Source organism: Mustela erminea, chromosome 21 (assembly GCF_009829155.1).
Source record: "Mustela erminea isolate mMusErm1 chromosome 21, mMusErm1.Pri, whole genome shotgun sequence".
NCBI classification, from domain to species: domain Eukaryota; kingdom Metazoa; phylum Chordata; class Mammalia; order Carnivora; family Mustelidae; genus Mustela; species Mustela erminea.
The window spans coordinates 14,874,064-14,896,871 of record NC_045634.1 but is presented as its reverse complement, the minus strand read 5'-3'; the positions used below and the strand labels follow the sequence as shown (position 1 = coordinate 14,896,871).

General features: G+C 36.4%; 1 long non-coding RNA gene across 1 annotated transcript; it reads left to right on the top strand.

Annotated features, from left to right (window-relative positions):
• The first annotated feature begins 909 nt into the window (after positions 1-909).
• LOC116581866 lies at positions 910-16,212 on the top strand. Its single transcript, XR_004282274.1, has 3 exons — positions 910-921; positions 3,354-3,358; positions 16,095-16,212. It is a non-coding gene; the product is annotated as an uncharacterized LOC116581866 (long non-coding RNA).
• Positions 16,213-22,808: the final 6,596 nt, after the last annotated feature.

The following is a 22,808-nucleotide window of genomic DNA, read 5'->3' as shown; positions in this document are numbered from 1 at the left end:
CATGGAATCTTACTGTCAGCCCTGCACTGAGGCTGGCCATTTCCTCTGATTTATCACACCTGAGAGACTTGCCCAAAAACTAAACATTTTTTCAGAGAACACAACATTGAATAATCTCAGTAAAACAGGTTAACTCTAATGAATTACTGGGGTTAAAAGAGAATGAAAATGTATCTATTCTTAGCTACTTAAACACTGACATCCATTCTGTATGTATTCAATATACTGTGGAAATGGAATCAGTCTTTGAAATCTTCATTGGTTCATGGGGGTCCCAAGCAAATGAAGGAAGATAGTCTTGAGACATATTTATTTAATATCACAGTGAAATTTGAAATTAAAAAAATAAAATTTTTACCACACAACTGAGGATATAGTTTACTGAAAATTCTGTGCCTACCCTAAATAGAAATGAATTAATCCTTCCTAAATCTATTCCTTAATCTTTCCTTTTCCACATAGATATTATCTCTCTGACTACAACTTTTTTTTTTTCCTTCTTAGGAAAGTTTACAATGAACTTGATGTAGTCATAAAATACTCTTTTAGTTTTGGTGATATTTTCAAGAGGCACTATCTTAGAAAACTTCATTGAATTTAGATATTTCCAATTAGTCAAAGATACGCAGATTTCTTAAAAGAAGTCACACTTCGGATCCCATCCTTATCACATTATATCTTTCTGTTTTAACTTTACTTCTGAATTATGAAGACATCTTAAATCATCTCTATGTAATGACTGGAAGAAGCATTATATATTGGACTCTTCCAGAGCATGGAGGGGAAAGGGATTCATAATATTCCTGTCTCTCTAATCAATGGCTTAATTACATATCTTAACCATTGTTAAAGCTTGAGGGGGGGTGTGGGGAACAAGCTTAGCCATAATGCTGATGAAGACAACATGGGGCGAGAAATGCAGTTCTTCTAAAGAAAATACTCCTTACTCCAAAGATAAAGAAGGAGAAAAGATCTGTTAGAGAGTGTTATGCTAAGCAAAATAAGTCAGCCAGAGAAAGACAAATACCACATGATTTCACGCATAGGTAGAATTTAAGAAACAAGACAAATGAATATGGGGGGGGGGGGGGAAGAAAGGCAAACCAAGAAACTGGACTCTTAACTATAGAGAAGAAACTGATGGTCACTGGAGGGGAGGTAGGTGAGGAATGGCTAAACGGGTGATAGGGATTAAGGAGGGTATTTGCTGTGATGAGCATTGGGTGTTGTATGTAAGTGGTAGATCATTAAATTCTATACCTGCAACTAATAACACACTGTATGTTAACTCACTGGAATTTGAATAAAAACTTAGGGAAAAAAAAAGAAATGAAGATATATACATAATGCTATTCATTAATGAGGGGATAGTTTGAGAGTTGAAATTAAAAGCTGCCCCAGGGGGGTCCCTGGGTGGTTCAGTGGGTTAAATCCTCTGCCATGGCTCAGGTCATGATCTCAGGGTCCTGGGATCGAGCCTCACATCAGGCTCTCTGCTCGGCAGGGAGCCTGCTTCCTCCTCTCTCTCCACCTGTCTTCTCTGCCTACTTGTGATCTCTGTGTGCCAAATAAATAAATAAATATCTTTAATTTAAAAAAAAAAAGCTTCCCCAGGTAAACTTCAAACTAGGCTGGGATTTAAGAAGATGATGGAGTATTCAAAGTAATTCTCTAGCTTTTATTTCCTACCATTCTTATTCATCTTTCTTTCGCTTAGCCACAAGAAGACATTCACAATTACTTAATTTTGTTCATGGAATATAGCCTGTCACATATTAAGGCACAAAGTGTGTTACGTTTGTTTCTGCCTTTATTTGCTTTTTATAATAACACACCTGGTCTTAACTCTCCTTTTTTTTTTTTAAACTTTTTTTTTTTTTTTTTTTTTTTTTTAAGATTTTATTTATTTATCAGAGAGAGAGAGAGCGAGCACAGGCAGACAGAATGGCAGGCAGAGGCAGAGGGAGAAGCAGGCTCCCTGCTGAGCAAGGAGCCCAATGTGGGACTCGATCCCAGGATGATGGGATCACGACCTGAGCCGAAGGCAGCTGCTCAACCAACTGAGCCACCCAGGCGTCCCTTAACTCTCCTTTTTTATCACTTACTAGTTTGACAGACTTTAGTCAGATTATTATAATTCTCTGAATCTTATTTTTCTGTGCACTTGTAAAACTGAATTAAATAATATCTCACTTTGATATAACGATAGAAATTCCACATGTAGCTATTTAGAACATGCTGAAAAATAAATTTAAAAAAATAATGAAAAAAAGAGGAATCATTAGAAACATTTACAAGGAAAAATTAGGATATGAATTTAAAACATTACTCCAAAATCCATTTCCAGTGGCTCTGGCTTATCTTCTCTACCCTTATGGGGACTGCATGTGAACAGACAATTGTGGACCAAAGGAAGGGAGCTCTTCTGCCATAATTACAGAATTTTACTGGGAAGAAAAGAATATTTCAGATTCTTGCGCCCCTATCAATAAAGCTAATCCAAAAATAAATTAATCCCACATCTCTACTGACATCACAGATGTCAAAATTTGATTCTATTGATAAAACACTTGATCACTAGCGTATTACTAAAAATTGATTTCACTAACAATAAATATTTTGTTGGGTACTTGTGAGATTATAGTGCCTATAAAAACACATCTATCCTGCAGACCCAGATGGACTTTGTAAGAAGATGGATCTGAGCTTGAATCCTTATTATATTGCTCTTTAGCCATATGCCTTAGATAAGTTACATAACCATTTTTAAATCTGTCTATTCACCCATAAGAATTGATTAAATACTGGGGCACCTGGATGGCTCAGTGGGTTAAGCCTCTGCCTTCAGCTCAGGTCATGATCCCAGGGTCCTGGGGTCGAGCCCCACATCGGGCTCCCTGCGCAGCAGGGAGCCTATTTCCTCCTCTCTCTCTCTCTGCCTGCCTCTCTGCCTACTTGTGATCTCTATCAAATAAATAAATAAAATCTTTAAAAAAAAAAAAAAACAATTGATTAAATACTATCTGAAAATGTTGCTCTGAGCATTTATTGAGCAGTTAATCACATAAACAGCTCCACACAGTGGTTGCTTCCCGTTCTAGCAGTGATTACACTAGGTGTTCGTTCTAAGGTGGTCATTATTATCGCCATTTTGTCACCCTATTGTCTTCATGGGTTCCTTCTTCCTATAATACCAACTGCTCTCCTCTTTCTGCTGTGCTTCTAGTAATTCTGTAATGTGTTTGCCCCTCTCACCTCAGTGTTAGCAGAATGCTTGATACTAAAAGAGGACTCAGTACATCTCTGATAGAACAATAAATGAATAAAGATACAAGAGAACTAATGGCAATAAGATTGAGTAAGTTCTGGGTAGAGATGAGTGGCCCTTAAGTCTCTTCTTATAAGCTACGGGTGAGCACACTTTTTCTGTAAAAGGCCAAAGAGCAAATATTTTAAGTTTTGTAATCCATAAGGTCTCTACCAACTACTCAGTTCTGCCATTGCAGCATGAAAGCAGCCGTCGACCATACATAAGCAAACAAGCATGGCTGTGTTCCAATAAAATGTTATTTACAGAACTGAAACTTACATTTCATTGAGTTGTTCTGTGTCATAAAATTTATTCTTTTGCAACTTTTGTTCAACCGTTTCAAAATGTAAAAATCAGTCTTAGCTCACAGGCCACAGAAAATAGTCAGCGGGCTGGATTTGACCTGTGGTCATGATTTGTCAGCCTTTGGGGTAAAAAAAAAACCAGAAACATGTAATCAATCAAAATTGGGGGGGGGGGAATTAATAGCTTTTTAATCATTGCCCATTGGGCCCCGTTAAAAGGATAGGAAAAGGATGTCTTTGGAACTTCTCATTTCCATGAAAACTTTAGAGGGCCTCTCTAGGGAAATGTTGCACATGAACTTAGACTAAAATTTTTCACAGTTCCTCAGTTTCTTCTTTGAGGCAACAATGTTGAGAAATAACTTGAGTTTTTGAGATCGAGTTCTAATCTCTACTCTGTAGCCTTGGGGAAGCCATCTGAAGGCTTAGTTTTATCATGTGGAAGATGAGCATAATAATTCCTCTTCTTTGGTGTTACAGTTATTAGAGTATCTATAATGTCCTGTCATCTGATAGGTACTCGATACATTTTGGCAAAAAAAAAAAAAATTCAAAAACACTTTGATTTTTAGTGTTTTGGTGGCTATTATTTCTCCTGCTATTTCCAAGCTATGTGGGAATCTTACGCCTTCACCAGTGTTCTTATAACCACAAGTTGGATTATCTATTAATATGGTCATACTTTTCTTGCTCTTAGTACCAGAATGGGAAACTGGAAAGAATGAAAAGATAAATTTTAACATCACTGTCATTCCATGCAACCCAAGTACACCCAGTTTTTTGGATTATAATGTCTAAAATATAAACTTGAGAAGAGGAGAAATTTCACTTGCTTTGTCCCATACCATATCCTTAGCCCCTAAAACAGTATCTTGCACAAAATGGTCTAGAAAGCATTGAGTAGAGGGCCTTAAACAGAGATTGAAAATTCCATACAACCTGAAGTTATCTTTTCTTTAGCTTGCACAGTGATTCTGAGAAATAATAATTAGCTGAAAATAAAACAAAACAAAATAAAATAATGATAATGTGCTTTTCTTCCATGCAAAAATAAAAATTGGGGTTTCTTTTACCAATTAGGACCTAAAAATTCATATGACAACATGATCTGAAGCTAAGTCATAACTGTTTCTGTTAGCAGGGTCATGCTTAACTGTGGGATTACAATAAGAATACATCAAGCCTCTCTGCTTATAAAGCAGAAAAGAGTGTCCCAGTTCAAAGAGGTGGAAGTGAGAAGTCAGACAAGTTGCAGTTCTCTTAGGTGTTGAGCCCTGTGCTTCATGCCCATGCAGCATTATGGAAAGCGGCAGGATCTCGGAAGGAAAACACATACACACGCCAAAAACCTGGCACTGGTCCCAGAGTGCTCAGGCTCACGGGCAGTCACCAACTGAGTTTGGAGTTAACGTCCCTGAGACAGTTTTTGACTCCCCTAGAAGTGCCTGACAGGTAGTTAGGACCTCTATTAGCAAAAGTAATGCTAGCTACTCTAACAAATTACGGAATGCATGCGTGTATATGTGTGTGCATTCTTACATACTCAAGTGTATTTCCCAAATACCCAAATGCCAATGGAAAAACAACCATGTTTTTCATTCACATCAAGTCCAAACTGCCGTTTGCAATTAAGGAGATGACTCTCCTTCAGCTCCCAGGGTCCCTTCTTCTTGGCTTCTGCCATCATCTGTACTGCCTTCTATATTCTTCTGAAGCAAGTAAGTGGATGAGAAAGAATATGCAGAATTGTATATGAGAAGGTTTATGTTCCGTTCCCCAGTGGCCAGGCTTAGAGATGAAGATATGTATGCACGTGTTTTGTTTTATTTTTATTTGTTTGTTTGTTTGTTTGTTTTGAGAAGAGCTCTCAGTAACACCTGTGTGGGAAGTAAGTGGGTCAGGGAGGAAGTGATCTGCACTCAGTTGCCAAGACAACTCACCTGATGCCACAGAGAGATCAGGAGCTAGCATGGTCCATCTGGGTAATTCCAAATTGGACTTCTGCTTTCAGCCAAAATGGGGTAATGGGGACCAAATTTACTTTTGCTCCTTAAATAACTAGACAATCAGTAAAAATAAACAGAATAATAGTTTAAAGGCATTAAACAACAGCCATATTTTCCATCCTGGTAATTTGAGACGTTGGACAATAGCATACAACAGCAATGCTTTAATTTCAAAGGAGCTAAGAAATGACATCCAGAAAATATATGTCCAAGAGGAAAATGAAATGGATTTGATAAATAGCTAGGCAGTCTCTCTTAGAAGAACCAATATTTAACTGCCCTACCACATAGCAGGATAAGAAGACGAGCACAGCACGTTAGGAAATACGGTTACAACTTCTACTGTAAGAACAGGGGTGCCTGCTGCTGGGTTTCGTGTTGTTCACACTGCAGTCATAAAACTCCTTTGTCTTACCAGATCTTCAAAAAAAAAAAAAAAAAAAAGCTTATAGTCTAATATAAAGGAAGCCCTTTTTTTTGGTTGTTGTTACTGTTTTTCATTTGCTTTGTTTTGTTGTGTTGTTTTGGGTAGAAAATTGTGGTTTAAAGTGAGTTCAACATTTGCATGAATGGTAGGGTAGAGATAAAAGAATGACAGCAAAGAATCTGACAGAGGCAAAAATTAGGATTCAGAAAATTACTCTCAATATACTACACCCCTCACACACACACACACACACACACACACACACACACACACAAACACGCACATACCCATATCCACAAATTCACAGAATTATTGGAGAGGAAATTGAGGTTTTCAGATGATATAAAATGAATTTTAAATTGATCTTCTCTAGATATTAAGGGTGAAGGGGGACATGTAGCTTACAACTGTTGTTTCATAAGCTTCTAATACACATACACAGAGACAAATTAGGATTTCCTTTCCATTTTCTAAATGTCCTTTGTTAAGGTCCTGACCTTTTCAACTAGGAAAATGAACCAAACCTCAAACAAAAGAAATATTGGCGATATGCTATTCCCCTAGACCTCTTAAGGTAATGAATGTAATTTTAACTATGTGACATCTTTCTAGTTGCCACTAACTATCATCTAACGCTACAATTCCAATAGTCAAGACCAAACTTGTCTAGCACTTGAAACCCAGCCAACTACAGACTGAGCTATCTCCTTCTGGAAGACCAAGAAAAGGGATTAACTGCATTGTATGTGTCAACACACTAATCATTAAGGGGACAAGTGCCATTTTGACTGGCAGTCAAGCCATTACCACTTGGTCCCAATGTGTCATGACCCGTGGGTAGTAGAGGACCCACCTAGACCTGTGCTACATTAGTCAAATACCAGACCCAGGAAGCTCGTATAGGAGGGATTGAGAAGGGACTTCTTAGGAAAGAACCCACAGTCTCCCAGGAAGTGCCTGATTCACCTGACCATTTTTGCCCCATGTTTCATTCTTTTAACTACAAATTACCTTTGATTAACTATCCAAACTGTCTTTAAATAAAACACAATTTTGATGGTCGTGTCTTCTTTCAGCAATCTCACAAAATAGGAAAGTCGACCCACAAGATCTGAAAACAAGAAAATGGATCTAGTTTTAAGCATAGTTCCACTGTCTTCATAGAAAGGCATTAAGCAGTAGAGGAAGACCACTGGAAAGATTTCGTTCTAAACCTCCAGTTAGATGCAGCAGCCTGCTTCAGGAACCTGGGCAAGTGCTGCAGTGAAATGTTCATGTGGTTAGCCCCTGCCTATTTTCCTCACTTCTTCTTCTCCAGTGCTTCCTAGATGAATTCTCCGGGACAATCCAGTCTTAACCTCGTATCTCTACTTCTTAAGTAAAGCCTGAAAGAGATGGACAATGCTAATGGCAGTAGCTAACATTTATTGACTGCTTACTGTGGCACAGGCTCTGCTCTAAGTGCTTTATAGGCATTTACTGATTTGAGAACAATCTTGTGAGAAAACTGAAGCCCAGAGATGTTGAGCAAATTGCACAAAGTTTGGCATGTCACAGAACTAGAAAACCATCCCAAGCAATTTGGGACTGGAGCCTACATTCTTTTTTAATATACTATACCTAAGAGTTCCCCCCAACACACCCCACCCCACCCCAACCTATTTTGAATTGAACTGTTCCTCCAGACTCAGGATCAAGGGCCTCTGCTATCACTGCATAGTCTCTTGAGGAACACCATTAACCAGTGACTGCTAATCATGTATTTGCCCTCTCTACCCCCTGTAAGACTATGACTTTGTAGCCCTAAATCCCAGAATGGAATTTCTGATGCCCATGTTTTAAGACTTTCATAGCTGCCATGTTATTTTTACCACTGCATTTACTTTGTGTGATTTAGAGAATGACTTTGTAGCCCTAAATCCCAGCACTCCCTCCCTGGACCATACATTCCGTTTATGTCACTTGATGGGATGTTCTGTCTGGCCACTGTACTTTACAACCTGAGGAGCACCAGTTACATAAACTCTAATGTGACTGACATCTCTGAGATTCTACAACATGGCAGCCTTGGGGCTAGGCTTATCTTACAAGATCCTTTCTTAATCAAGTTTTGAGTTCCAAGCTGATGATTCTAGTCTTCCATCCACTCCACCTTAAGGACTGAAATCGCTTTCTTAAATGTTGATCTGTTATTTTGGACCTTCACATTCTGCTAGTTCTTATCATACCATTTCCCTAGGAATGTGTTTTGCTTCCCTGTAGTGGATCAAAGCTTCTTGTTAGTGATTCTTAGGAAGAAATGGCCAAGGTCTCACATCTCTGACTACCTCCCTATCACCTCCCTGAACACTGGTTCTCTAAGAATCTGTGCCCAAAGAACACCCCAAGCAAAAGAACACTTGTCATCACTAGTTAGTTTTTCTGTCCTAATTTTTTATTAGCTGCTTATGTATGAGCTGGGATGGATAACATAGAAATCTTAAACACCTCATTTATTGTACTCTTGTGTTTCTAAGCGGAAGTCCATATTTCCTTCCCACTTTTCTCTCCTACACCCTGTTTGATCTTTCAAAGACCAGGGTAAGAAAGAAACTCATAGGTACATCTCACTACACCCATTTTACAAAATAGAAATGAATTCCAAAAGGGAAAACATATAATTATATTGCAAATATAATTATATATAATTATTTCCCCATCTGATTACTTTATTAAAAATAGTTTATTATAGAATATTTGATAAGTACAAAAACTTTAGGAAAAATGATAGTCACATAGTCATACTACCTAACCTTAGTTGCTAGATGATAAATTCTTCCCGTAATTATTCTATAATTCTATATTTAACATCTGTATCATACTTGTGTATGTAGTTTACTTGTTTAAAGGGTTTTGTTTTTTTTTTTTTAGATTTTATTTATTTATTTGACAGACAGAGATCACAAGTAGGCAGAGAGAGAGAGGGAAGCAGGCTCCCTGTTGAGCAGAGAGCCCAATGCGGGGCTCGATCCCAGGATCCTGGGATCATGACATGAGCTGAAGGCAGAGGCTTTAACCCACTGAGCCACCCAGGTGCACCACGTGTTTAAAGGTTTTTAAGCAAAATAGGAACCTTATTATAGCTGTACCCACCTCGCCCTCCAGAAAGCTATATTTGCCAATTGCATAAGAACTGAGTCAAAAGGGGAGAATCTGGAGTCCAAAAAAACCACACAAGAAAGAACACAGACATGGACAAATATTAATGCAGTAAAAATGAAAAGAAGGTGACAGGTGAGAGGAAATCCTATTCTGTGTAGACATTTCTCTAAGTCAGTCTCTCCCCCAAGAGTCCTGAAGGAAATCAGAGGGCAGCTGCCCCCAGGTGGGTTATGGTTTCAAATGTGACCACATCATTTTTTTTTTAATTTAGGAACTGTCTTAAACACACTATCACTTTTGCCTTCAGTTTTTCCACTCTACTTCTAATTCTGGCAACCAAGAAAAAAAATCTTAACGTAGGAAAGAGAATGGAATTTCTGATGCCCATGTTTTAAGACTTTCATAGCTGCCATGTTATTTTTACCACTGCATTTAATTTGTGTGATTTAGAGAATGTTCAGTTTTCTAAGCTTTCAAATATTAGGTTGTGTGCTCTCAGACTTAGGCTTACTTATCCTGTTCTGTAAGTGTGGAATATATATATTCTTTATTACTTGCCAAAAATTAAATATCCAGCATTCTCATCTGCTGTCAAGTGTGCATCTGATTTCATTTCTAGATTAGGGGTCTAGAAAACATGACTCCTTTTTGGAGACAGAAACAGTGCAATATCCATGATAGGAAACTACCAAACCCTTGATGCAAGAATGTGTTAGAGCAGGTACCATCATAACGGAACATTGTCATTAATTTTCAAGTGGGGTCTTTGAAACAAAGAGGCCATTAATGCGAAACAGCATAAATGTTCAAACCATGTTTATTAAGATAACTCAATAGTTTTATTTGAAGTGTGATATAAAAATCCTTAGAATGGGAATTTTTTTATAAGTAATAAGATGATTATTTAAAATTCCTTGGTGCTTTCTGAACACCGTGGGGGTGAGAACATCAATTCATCTCCGTAATTACCATTGTCTTCTTTAAATTAACTTACCCTTGTAACTAAGTTGAGCGAATTGGTCCCTGGGGAAGTGACACATTCCCCCATTAGGCCATTGCCTTCTGATACAGACTGGTGCAGAATACCTGCTTGCTGTAGGCTTTCCTGGAAGATGAGCCCTGAGAAAATTGGGCAATCAATGAGCTAAATCTGGGGAGAAAGAAAAAAATAGAAAATTGCCAGAATATAACATCTGCTCCTTCTTTTGGAAAATGAAGGGGGAAAAAGACCTCCAATAGACCAATCAACAATTTCTGACCTTATTTAGAGCAGGGTATTTTCAGCAGCTCCCTTTTATACATCACAGCATGGGTTCTAGCCATTGTTTTTCCTGGCTACAGCAAGTAGATTGCTTTTTATAGGAATTAATTGCATCATTCTAAAACAACTATGTGTCTGAATTCATTTAAAGCTATACATAAATACAAGGATGGGTTTTTAGAATTTTATCGTAGAAAATAGTAGCCTAATATGGAATCAGTTGTATTTGGCAAAGCCAAAAAGAGTAAAGTCATAATTACTATGAAAAACCCAGAAATAAAGTTGTCCTTGTGATCTCAGCCCCTGGAATTTTTTTTTTCACTCTCTTTTGTACTTTAAGACCTTGGTGCAGAAAAAAGGAAAACACTAGCACACATCTGATTAAACTAAATAGTTTTAAATTTCCCCACACAATTTATATATCTGTTAGTGCATGAATAACTTCCACAATGCAGTAATTTCAGGAAAATTCCTACCTTAAAAAAGAAAAAAAAATTTTATAATATATTCAAATTTATTATGTGCTTATCTAGCATAAATACTGGGACTTGTAGAGAGGGTTATATGAAGATTATGCAGGCATTGACCTTGCACTCAGAGGTAAAGAAAAAGTACCACGAAGAACAGGGAGCTAAACCTACACAGATTACAGGAAGACCAAACACAATCACATTCTGCAGAGGACTGTCTGGTGTACCCAGTCTCAGGTTTCCAAGTGGAAATGTCCTGTTTTGGTATGGAGAAGCCACTTAAACACTGTTACTTTGTCATTCTGTCCCAGGGGTATAGTAGCTTGTCCTCCATATAACCTGGGAACAGATAAGTTGATGAGTGATGAGAAAAAGTGGGCTGTTTGTTGGATTTTTGTGGGTTTTGTTTAATTTTAATTTTACTTTTATTGTGGTAAGAACACTTACCATGAGATTTTCCCTTTTAACATATTTTTACATGTGCAATGCAATGTTTGTATCTAAAGATGACAGCGTAGCAGATCTCTAGAACTTGTTCATGCTCCAATAACTGAACAGCAACTCCACATTTCCCACTGCCCCTGGCCCCTTAGCAACCACCATTCTGCTTTCTGCTTCTAGTAGTTTGACTATTATAGATAGCCCATGTAAGTGGGCTCATGTAGTATTTGTCCTTCTGTAACTTGCTTATTTAGGATAATGTCCTCAAGATTCATCCATATTCTCTAACATTACACAACTCTTGTTCTTTTTTTAAGACTGAAAAATATTCCATGCATATAACATATTTTCTTAATCCATTTATTTGTCAATGGACATTTAAGTTGTTGCCATAATTTGGCTGTTGTGTATAGTATTGCAATGAATATGGGAATACCAATATCTCCTTGAGGTCCTATTTTTAGTTCTTTTGAATAAATACCCAGAAGTGGGATTACTGGACCACATGGCGTTTCTGTTTTTACTATTTTTTTCATTTATTGTAACTTTGTAATATATTTTGAAATCAGGAAGTGTGATGCCTCCAGCTTTGTTTTTTCTTTGTTTTGGCTATTTGGGATCTTTTTGTGATTCTGTATGAATTTTAGAATTCTTTTCTCTATTTCTGTAAAATATGCCAGTAGGATTTTGACAGAGATGGCATTGAATGTATAAATCACTTTTGATAGTACAGGCATATTATTTATTTTTTATTATTTTTTAAGATTTTATTTATTTGAGAGAGAGAGAAAGAGCAGTGGGAAGGGGCAGAGAGGTAGAGAGAGAGAAAGAGAGGAGGAGACTCCCCACTGAGCAGAGACACCCCCCCCCCCAACATGGGACTCAGTTCCACAATCCTGGAATCGTGACCTGAGCTGAAGGCAGATGCTTAACCAACTGAGCCAGTCAGGTGCCTATAGTATAGACATTTTATTTTATTTATTTATTTTTTTAATTTTCTCATTACTACTCAGGCAAAAAATCAATTTCTTTTATTATGTTCAGTTAGGCACTGTATGATACATAATTTGTTTTTGATATAGTATTTAGTGATTCATTAGTTAAGTATAATACCCAGTGCTCATCACAGCATGTGCCCTCCTCAATACCCATCACCCTGTTACCCCCTCCCGCTCCCTTTTCCCTTCTGAAACCCCCAGATTGTTTCTCGGGGTCCATAGTCTTTCATGGTTTATCTCCCTCTCTGATATCTCCCCATTTGGATTTCCCTCCCTTCCTCTGTGGTCTTCCATGCTATTGCTTATGTTCCACTTATGAGTAAAATCATGTAATTCTCTTTCTCTGCTTGACTTGCTTCACTTAACTTAATCCCCTCTGGTTCCATCCATGTCAATGCAAGTGGTGGGTATTCATCATTTCTGATGGCTAAATAATATTCCACTGTGTATTAGTACCACATCTTTTTTTTTTAATGCAAATCTTCTTTATCCATTCATCTGTAGAAGGGCATCTCGGCTCCTGCCACAGTTGGGCTATTGTGGACATAAATGCTATGAACATTGGGGTGCACGGGCTCCCTTTTTTCACTACATCTGTATCTTTGGATAGGTACCAGTAGTGTAATTGCTGGGTCTTAGGGTAGCTCTATTCTTAGCATTTTGAGGAACCGCCATACTGTCTTCCAGAGTGGCTGTACCAACTTGCATTCCCACCAACAGTGTAGGAGAGTTCTCCTTCCTCTGCATCCTTGCCAACATCTGTCATTTCCTGACTTGTTAATTTTAGCCATTCTGACATAGTGAGGTGGTATCATATTTTGGTTTTGATTTGTATTTCCCTAATGACTAGTGATGTTGAGCATTTTTTCATGTGTCTGTTAGCTGTTTGTATGTCGTTTTTGGAGAAGTGTCTGTTCATGTCTTCTGCCCTTTTTTTGACTAGGTTATTAGTTTTTTGAGTGTTAAGTTTTAGAAGTTCTTTAAAAATCTTAGTTATCAGCCCTTTATCTGTAGTATCATTTGCAAATATCTTCTGCCATTCCATGGCCTGCCTCTTAGTTTCGTTGACTATTTCCTTTACTGTGCAGAAGGTTTTTATCTTGATGAAGTCCTCAAAGTTCATTTTTGTTTTTGTTTCACTTGCCTTTGGAGATATGTCTTGAAAGAAGTTACTGTGGCCAATGTCAAAGAGATTACTGTCTGTGTTCTCCTCTAGGATTTTGATGGATTCCTGTGTCACACTGAGGTCTTTCATCCATTTTGTGTTTATCTTTGTGTATGGTATAAGGGAATGGTCCAGTTTCATTTTTCTGTATATAGCTGTCCAATTTTCCCAGCACCACTTATTGAAGAGACTGTCTTTTCTCCACTGGATATTTTTCCTGATTTGCCAAAGATTGGTTGACCACAGAGTTGAGAATCAATTTCTGCAGTCTCTATTCTGTTCCATTGGTCTGTGTGTCTGTTTTTGTACCAATACCACACTGTCTTGTTGATCACAGCTTTGTAATATAGCTTGAAGTCAGGCAACATGATGCCCCAGCTTTGTTTTTCTTTTCCATCCTTCCATTGGCTACTTGGGAGTCTTTTCTGGTTCCATACAAATTTTAGGATTTTTTTTGTTCCAGCTCTTTGAAAAATGCCAGTGGCACTTTAATAGGGATGATTGCTCTGGGGAGGATAGACATTTTAACAATGTTTATTCTTCCAATCCATATATAATGGAGTATTTTTCCATCATTTTGTATCTTCCTCAATTTCTTTCATAAGTGTTCTGAAGTTTCTAGAATATAAATCCTTTACCTCTTTAGTTAGGTTTATTTCTAGGTATCTCATGGTCTTTGTTGCTATTGTGAATGGAATTGATTCATTAATTTCTCTTTCTACAGTTACATTGTTAGTGTTTAGAAAAACAACTGATTTCTGTGCATTTATTTTGTATCCTGCCACATTGCTGAATTGCTGTATGAGTTCAAGTAGTTTGGGGGTGGAGTCTTTTGGGTTTTCCATAAAAAGTATCATGTCCTCTGCAAAGAGGGAGAGTTTTACTTCTTCTTTGCCAACCTGGATGCATTTTATTTCTTTTTGTTGTCTGTTTCCTGAGGCTAGGACTTCTAATACTATGTTGAACAATAGTGGTGAGAGTAGAGCTTTTCCCTATCAATAATGATATTCACTGTGGGCTTTTCATAGATGATTTTTATGGTATTGAGGAATGTTCTCTGTATCCCTATACTCAAGAGTTTTAATCAGGAATGGATGCTGTATTATGTCAAATGCTTTTTCTATACCAGTTGAGAGTATCATATACTTCTTATCTTTTCTTTTATTAATGTGTTCTAATACATTGATTGATTTGCAAATGTTGAACTACCCTTGCAACCCAGGCATAAAACCCACCTTGTTGTGGTAAATAATCTTTTTAATGTACTGTTGGATCCTGTTATCTAGGATCTTGTTGAGTATTTTGGCATCCATGTTAATCAGGGATATTGGTCTGTAATTATCCTTTTTGATGGGGTCTTTGCCTGGTTTTGCTGGCCTCTTAGAAGAAGTTTGGAAGTTTTCCTTCTATTTCTATTTTTTGGAACAGCTTCAAAAGAATAGGTACTATTTCTTCTTTAAATGTTTGGGAGAATTCCTCAGGGAAGCCACCTGGCCCTGGACTTCTGTTTTTTGGAAGGTTTTTGATTACTGCTTCAATTTCTTTACTGGTTATTGGTCTATTCAGATTGTCTATTTCTTCCTGTTTCAGTCTTGATAGTTTGTAAGTTTCTAGGAAGGCATCCATTTCTTTCAGGTTGCTCAATTTGTTATGCACAAGCTAACCCTGTACCTGAAGGAACCAGAAAAAGAACAGCAAATAAAACCTAAATCAAGCAGGAGAAGAGAAATAATTAAGATTAGAGCAGAGGTCAATGAAATAGGAACCAGAAAACACTAGAACAGATCAACAAAACTAGAAGCTGGTTCTTTGAAAGAATTAATAAGATCAATAAACCACTGTCCAAACTTATTCAAAAGAAAAGATAAAGGACCCAAATTAATAGAATCATGAATGAAAGGGGAGAGATCATGACTAATACCAAGGAAACAGAAACAATTATTAGAAATTATTTCCAGAAACTGTATGCCCTAGTATAGACATCTTAATGATATTATGTCTTCTAATCCATGAACATGTTTCAGTGCTCCTCCCACTCACCTCCCCTTTGGCAACCACCAGTTTCTTCTCTGTATTTAAGAGTCTGGGAGGGGATTTTTGGTCTGTTTGTTTTGTTTCTTAATCTCCGAATATAAGTGAAATCATGTGGTATTTTTTTTTTCTCTCACCGATTTATTTCACTTAGCATTATACCCTCTAGGTCCATCCATGTTATGGCAAATGGCAAGAACTCATTCTTTTCTATGGCTGAGTAGGAAAAAAAAATTCATATATATATTATATATATTACATATATCATCAATATATTATGTATATCATCTACATATGTTATATGTATATAATATATATCATCATATCATATATATGTCATATGTGTGTGTATGTGTATATACATATATATGTTATCCATTCAACTACATACACACACACATACATACATACATACACACACTGTAGAGGGACACTTCCGTTCCTTATCTTGACTATTGTAAATAATGCTACAATAAACATAAAGGTGCATATATCTTTCAAATTAGTGTTTTTGTTTTATTTCAGTAAATGTCTGGTAGTGGATCATATGGTAATTCTATTTTTAATATTTTAAGGAACCTCCATATGCTTTTCCCAGTGGCTGTGCCAGTTGACATTCCCAAGAGTGCATGAGGGTTTCTTCTGCATATCTTCACCAACACTTGTTATTTCTTATGTTTGTGACTTTAGTGATTCTGACAGGTGTAAGGTCATATCTTATTGTAGTTTTAACTTGCGTTTCCTTAATGATTAGTGATGTTCAAACGTCTTTTAATGCATCTGTTGGCCATTTGGGTGCCTTTTTTGGAAGAATGTCTATTTAGGTTCTTTGCCCATTTTTAATCATTTATTTCATTTTGTTTTGTTTTTTTTGTTTGTTTGGTGTTCAGTTGTTTAAGTTCTTTGTATATTTTGGACATTAATCTCTTATCAGATATATCATTTGCACGTATCTTCTCACATTCAGTAACTTGCCTCTTTTGTTTTGTTGATAGTTTCTTTTACTGTGCAAAAGATTTTTATTTTGGTGCAGTTTCAGTAGTTTAATTTTGCTTTTGTTCCTCTTGCCTCAGGAGACATATCTAGGAAAAAAAATGTTTTTACAGTTGATGTCAAATAAATGACTGCCTATATTTTCTTTTTATGGTTTCAGGTCTCACAAATTTTGTCTTTAATCCATTTTGAGTTTATTTTTGTGTATGATGAAAGAAAGTGCATTTCATTCCTTTGCATGTAGCTGTCAAGTTTTCCCAGCACCATTTATTGAAGTGGCTGTCTTTTCCACATTGTATATTCTTACCTCTTTTGTCTTAGATTCATTGACCATATAAGTGTGGGTTTATTTCTGGGTTGTCTAATCTTTAATATTTATCTATGTGGCCATTTTTGTGATAGTACCACAGAGTTTTCATTACTACACCTTTGGGCTGTGATATCTCCAACTATGTTATTCTTTCTCAAGAAAGAATGGTTCCAAACAGATTTTAAGATTATTTTTTCTAGTCCTGTGAAAAATTTTGTTGGCATTTTTATAGGGATGGCATTAAACCTGTAGATTCCTTTGGAAAGTATTGTTGCAGGATTTTTTTCTCCATTGGTGCCTGCAGTTCTTGGTCATGCCACTTCCAAGAATGAAGAGGTAAGCCAGACAGAGTGGTAGGCAGCAAAGCAAGGTTTATTGAGTGATAGCAAAGTGATAGTACAAAGCTCAGGAGGTAGTGGACCTGAAGGGACTGCCACTGGAGTTTCTTAGTCTAGGGGCTTGTAGGTGGGCTGTTTTAATCTGATAAACCCTCTGTGTGCCTGTCATCCAATCGGGTTTTTGTCATCTATTTGTGATATGGAAAAAGGTAGAGGAGTTCTTCCATGGTGGTGTAAAATCTTCCTAAGGGTGATTGCCTCTTAGGACAGGGGGCCCCTTGCCCATGCTTGCTTGACTTCCAACCATAGTTCATCATTATGGACATTTTAACAATATTGGTTCTTCCAATCCATGAGTATGGAATATCTTTCCAATTGTTTGTGTCTTGTTTAATTCTTTAGTCAATGTTTTAAAATTTCAAAGTATAGGTCTTTCACCTCTTTGGTTAAGTTTATTCCTAGGTATTCTATTCTTTCTGGTATAATTATAAATGGAATTGTTTTATTAATTTCTTTTTCTGCTACTTCATTGTAAATGCAGTAGTTTCTGTATGCTAATTCTTATCCTGAAAATTTACTGAATTCATTTATCAGTTATAGTAGTTTTTTAGTGAGGCCTCTTGGGTTTTCTATGTATAGTATTATGTCATCTACAAATAGTGGAAGTGTTACTTCTTCCTTACCAATTTGAATGTCATATATGTAAATGTATATGTGTGTGTGTGTGTATATATATATATGTATATATATATATATACATAAAATCTCCAACAAGAGGATGTAACAATTATAAATATTTATGCATCTAACATGGGAGAACTGAAAATAATATTGCTGTGTATTACTGAAAGTAATACAATAAGAGTAGAGGTCTTTAACACCCCACTTATATTAATGGATAGATCATGCAGACAGAAAATCAACAAAGTTTTGAATGACACAGTGGACCAGGTGTACCTAACAGATATATTTAGAACATTCATGCAAAAAGAGAAAATATGAATTTTTTTTTAAGTTTTTTTTTTTTTAATATAATCTCTACTCCCAATGTAGAGATCAAACACACAACCAACCGCAAGATTAAGAGTCATATGCTCTACCAACTGAGCCAGCCAGGTGTCCCACATTGTTTTCAAGTATACCTGTAACATACTCCAGAATAGATCACATGTTAGGCCAAGTCTCAAAACAAGTTTCAATAAATTCAAAAAGATTGGAATAATATCAAGCATCTTTTCTAATTATAGTGATATGAAACTAGAAATCGGTCACAGGAAAAAATCTGGAAAGAACACAAATACACGGAGGTTAAATAGCATGCCACTTAACAATGAATGGAACAACCAAGAAACCAAAAAGTTAAACAAAAAATACATGGTGACAAGTGCAAATGTAAAGACAGTTGTCCAAAGAGGGAGGCATATTGCACTACAGGCCTACCTTAAGAACAAGAAAAATCTCAAACAACCTAACCTTATACCCAAGGGAGCTTGAAAAAGAACAAACAAAGACAAAACCAATAGAAAAAAAGAAATAATAAAAATTAGAGCAGAAATAAATGAAATGGAGATTAAAAACAATAGAACAGATTATAAAACCAGGAGCTGGTTTTGGAAAAGATCAACAAAATTGAAAAAACTTAGCCAGGAGCGCCTGGGTGGCTCAGTGGGTTAAAGCCTCTGCCTTCGGCTCAGGTCATGATCCCAGCGTCCTGGGATTGAGCCCCACATCGGGCTCTCTGCTCTGAGGGGAGCCTGCTTCCTCCTCTCTCTCTGCCTGCCTCTCTGCCTACTTGTGATCTCTGTCTGTCGAATAAATAAAATCTTTAAAAAAAAAAAAAAAGAAGAAAAAACTTAGCCAGATTCCTCAAGAGAAAAAAAGAGAACTCAAATAAATAAAATCAGAAATGAAGAAGTAATAACTGACACCACAGAAATACAAAGGATTATAAGAATATTATGAGAATTATATGACAACAAATGGGATAACCTGAAGAAATGGATAAATTCTTGAAACATGTAACTTCCTGAAACTGAATCAGGAGGAAATAAAACATTTGAATGGACCAATTACCAGCAATCAAATTGCATCAGTAATCAAAAAACTCCCAACACACGAAAGTCCAGGACCAGATGGCTTCACTGGAGAATTCTACCAAATGCTTGAAGAGTTAATACCTATTCTTTTCAAACTATTCCAAAAAATAGAAGAGGAAAGAAAACTTGAAAATACATTCTATGAGACCAGCATTACCCTGATGCTAAACCCAAATAAAGACACCACAAAGAAAAAAAAAAAGGAAACTACAGACTAATATCTTGATGAACATAGATGCAAAAATCCACACAAGACATTAGCAAACCAAATCCAGCAATACGTTAAAAAAAATCATTCACCACCATCCAATGTGATTTATTCCAGGGATGCCAGTGTGGTTCAATATTCACAAATCAATCAACATATTAAGTCAAATTAACAAGAGAAAGGATGAAAAACATCTTCTTTGCATTTTTAAGAATCCTTCATTAGAAGAAAGGCAAAAAGATAATTAACTAGAACATTCCAATGTTGTATTGAAAATTAGGCAGTCTAAACATTAAGTTCTTAAAAAGCCATTCATGGCTAATGAAAATTACTCTTTAACCTTCATTCATTTCTTTCTAATACTCTTCTTCATTTCTTTCTAACACTTTTCTGCCATAACTACTAGAAAACTTTCTTCATTTATAGCATACCATCTTCTTTTCACTTTTAGGTCCTGCCTGACCAAAAACTTAATGAGACTAGCTTTTTTAGGTTTTTGATCACAGTCAAGATTCTCCATTCTGAAACGTCAGCGCCAACCATCTTGGAGAGATTAACCCCTACTGTAATTATGCCCGTGGTTGCAAGCTGGTACCTAAATCACAGAGGCTAATTATATAAACATTCAGTATTCTTGTATAAAAGTGGTTTTGACCCCGAAACCATCTGTAAAAGTATAAGACAGGGAAACCTAGGTGGCTCAATCATTAAGTATCTGCCTTCGGCTCAGGTCATGATCCCAAGGTCCTAGGATCAAGTCCCACATCGGGCTCCCTGCTCAGCCAGAAGTCTGCTTCTCCCTCTCCCACTCCCTCTGCTTATGTTCCCTCTTTTGCTGTCTCTCTCTGTCAATTAAATACATTTTTTAAAATCTTAAAAAAAATAAAAAGTAGGGACACCTGGGTGGTTCCGTTGGTTGGGCGGCTGCCTTCGGCTCGGGTCATTGATCCCAGAGTCCTGGGATCAAGTCCCACATCAGGCTCCTTGCTCGGCAGGGAGCCTACTTCTCCCTCTGCCTCTGCCTGTCTCTTTGTCTGCCTGTGCTCGCTCGCTCTCCCTCCCTCTGTCTCTAGCAAATAAATAAACAAATAAATCTTTAAAAAAATAAAAAGTATAAGATAGGTATATAAAAGGCACAGCTCAGAGCAAAAAAAGAAGCATGGCCAAAATTTTCATGTGCTACTTAGATCACCTAGCACTGTTCAGGGACCAGTGTTACATGGGGCAGCCTTCTGACTGTGGTGACTTATTTCCCATATTAATCAAATTTCTTATAATACTATTCAGTAAAGCAATTTTATATATAAAATTTTGAATTATTTATTAAATCCTCACTGTTTATACACATACACACACACATACACACACAGAGATGCACATACATATGTGTGTGTGTTTAGCCCGTGTTTTAGTTTTTGTTGGTTCCAGTAATTTATTTTTTTTTAAGATTTTATTTATTCAACAGAGAGGGAGATCACAAGTAGGCAGAGAGGCAGGCAGAGAGGGGTGGAGAGAAATAGGCACCCTGCTGAGCAGAGAGCCCCATGCAGGGCTCAATCCCAGGACCCTGAGACCATGACCTGAGCCAAACAAAGGCAGAGACTTAACCCGCTGTGCCACCCAGGCACCCCGATTCCAGTAATTTATACAAATTTACTGAATTATTCAGAAGTAAAGAAATAAATTGAATATGAAAAATAAATAACATAACAGACTGATCCACAGAGTTTTCACTACATCCCACCCTAATCCAAGTTTTTGTTTTGTTTTGCTTTGTTTTTTCATTGTCAAGCTAAAAGTCACTAAAATGAGGTTAAAGGATGTCATCCAAATTAGTATAGTCAGAAAGATGGGTAAAAACTTGTCATAGCTAGGTAATAAATAATCAATGTCAAAGGATGTCTTAGGGGAAAGAAATTACCCTTGTGATAATATTTATGAGCCTTTATTAAAAATGTGGTTTAAATTAATGAAAGCCAAACAGGCAAACAAAACTGAGATGAAAAGAAAGGTACAGCCATATTGTGTAGAGGCTTTGACTTTGATTCTGTGCAATCCTTTGTCTAAAATGTTGCAGTTGAAATTAGCCCTATTTAAAGATGGAAGAGTCCTTACACATCTGAATTTAACCAAATTCCCATAATAATTATGTTAATGAACTGTAGCAGGAACAGAGATTTCACTTACAATAAAGGATGTCTGATTAAAGCATTTAACGTTTTGTCTTTGAGATGTTTTTCTGAAGGTTTTAAACAACCATCCAATAAATTTCTTTTTAAAATTTAAGTGCCTCTTTCAGTCACTGTGGTTAGATTCCTAACCAGCCAGTGATGTACCAGTTCCCTCAAAAGGCATAACTAATGGTCCAACTTTTTACTTTATATTCAAGGTAACAGCTATAGAGACACATTGACAGACATTCCACATTACTTCAACTTCATTTAAATGTAGATTTGAGACAATCTGCCTATTTCTAACTTTATTAATCAGAAATGTTTGGAAACCCATGCATTGCCTTTTACTGCATAAATCATGTAGGTTTGGAGCAGTCAAAACTACTTTTTCAAATCAAGTTTCAGCCAGCCCACACAACCAAATTGTGTCAATGCTAGTGGGAGACACTAGCTTTTTGTCTTTAGATTCAATTTTAAATTCTCAATATACTTCTTTCTTTAACCTCTGACTCAGGAAAGAAAAGCCTGCAGGCAATGCCAATCCAATTTAATATGATAGTACTTTGTTTAACTACATTTTACCAAAAGGAATAAAAATCTATGTTAGAATTTTATGCAGCATGGTTTTTATACATCATTGGTTTTATAGTTTTGTTGAATATTACTTACTCTTTCTCATTAAATTGTACTAGAATTTACTATATTTAAGATGTGGTAATATTTTCTTCTTTCAAAATTAAGTATGAATATCCATTAAAAATAGTTTACTACAAAAGATTTAGTCTCACTTTCAGGTAACTTTTTTTTACTACATTTGCGTTCCATTTAAATTTCAGAAATGTATCTAACAACAGAGCTGAATGTATTTGTTTCTTCTTAATGAATCAATTATAATTATGAGAGTTTCATTAGTGTATAAATACATATATCTATTAACATAAATATGTATATAATTTACATTAAATCTACTACTTCAACAGTTTTTTATTTTATTAGTGCAAATTCACTATGTATATTAAGACTGATCTTAAAAGATAAGTCCCACTAAAATTATGGAAGAATATTCACAACTTGATCATTCTAGAATGATTAAATATCCAAATTTGACATTTTCTTCTTCCCCCCAACTGGCGC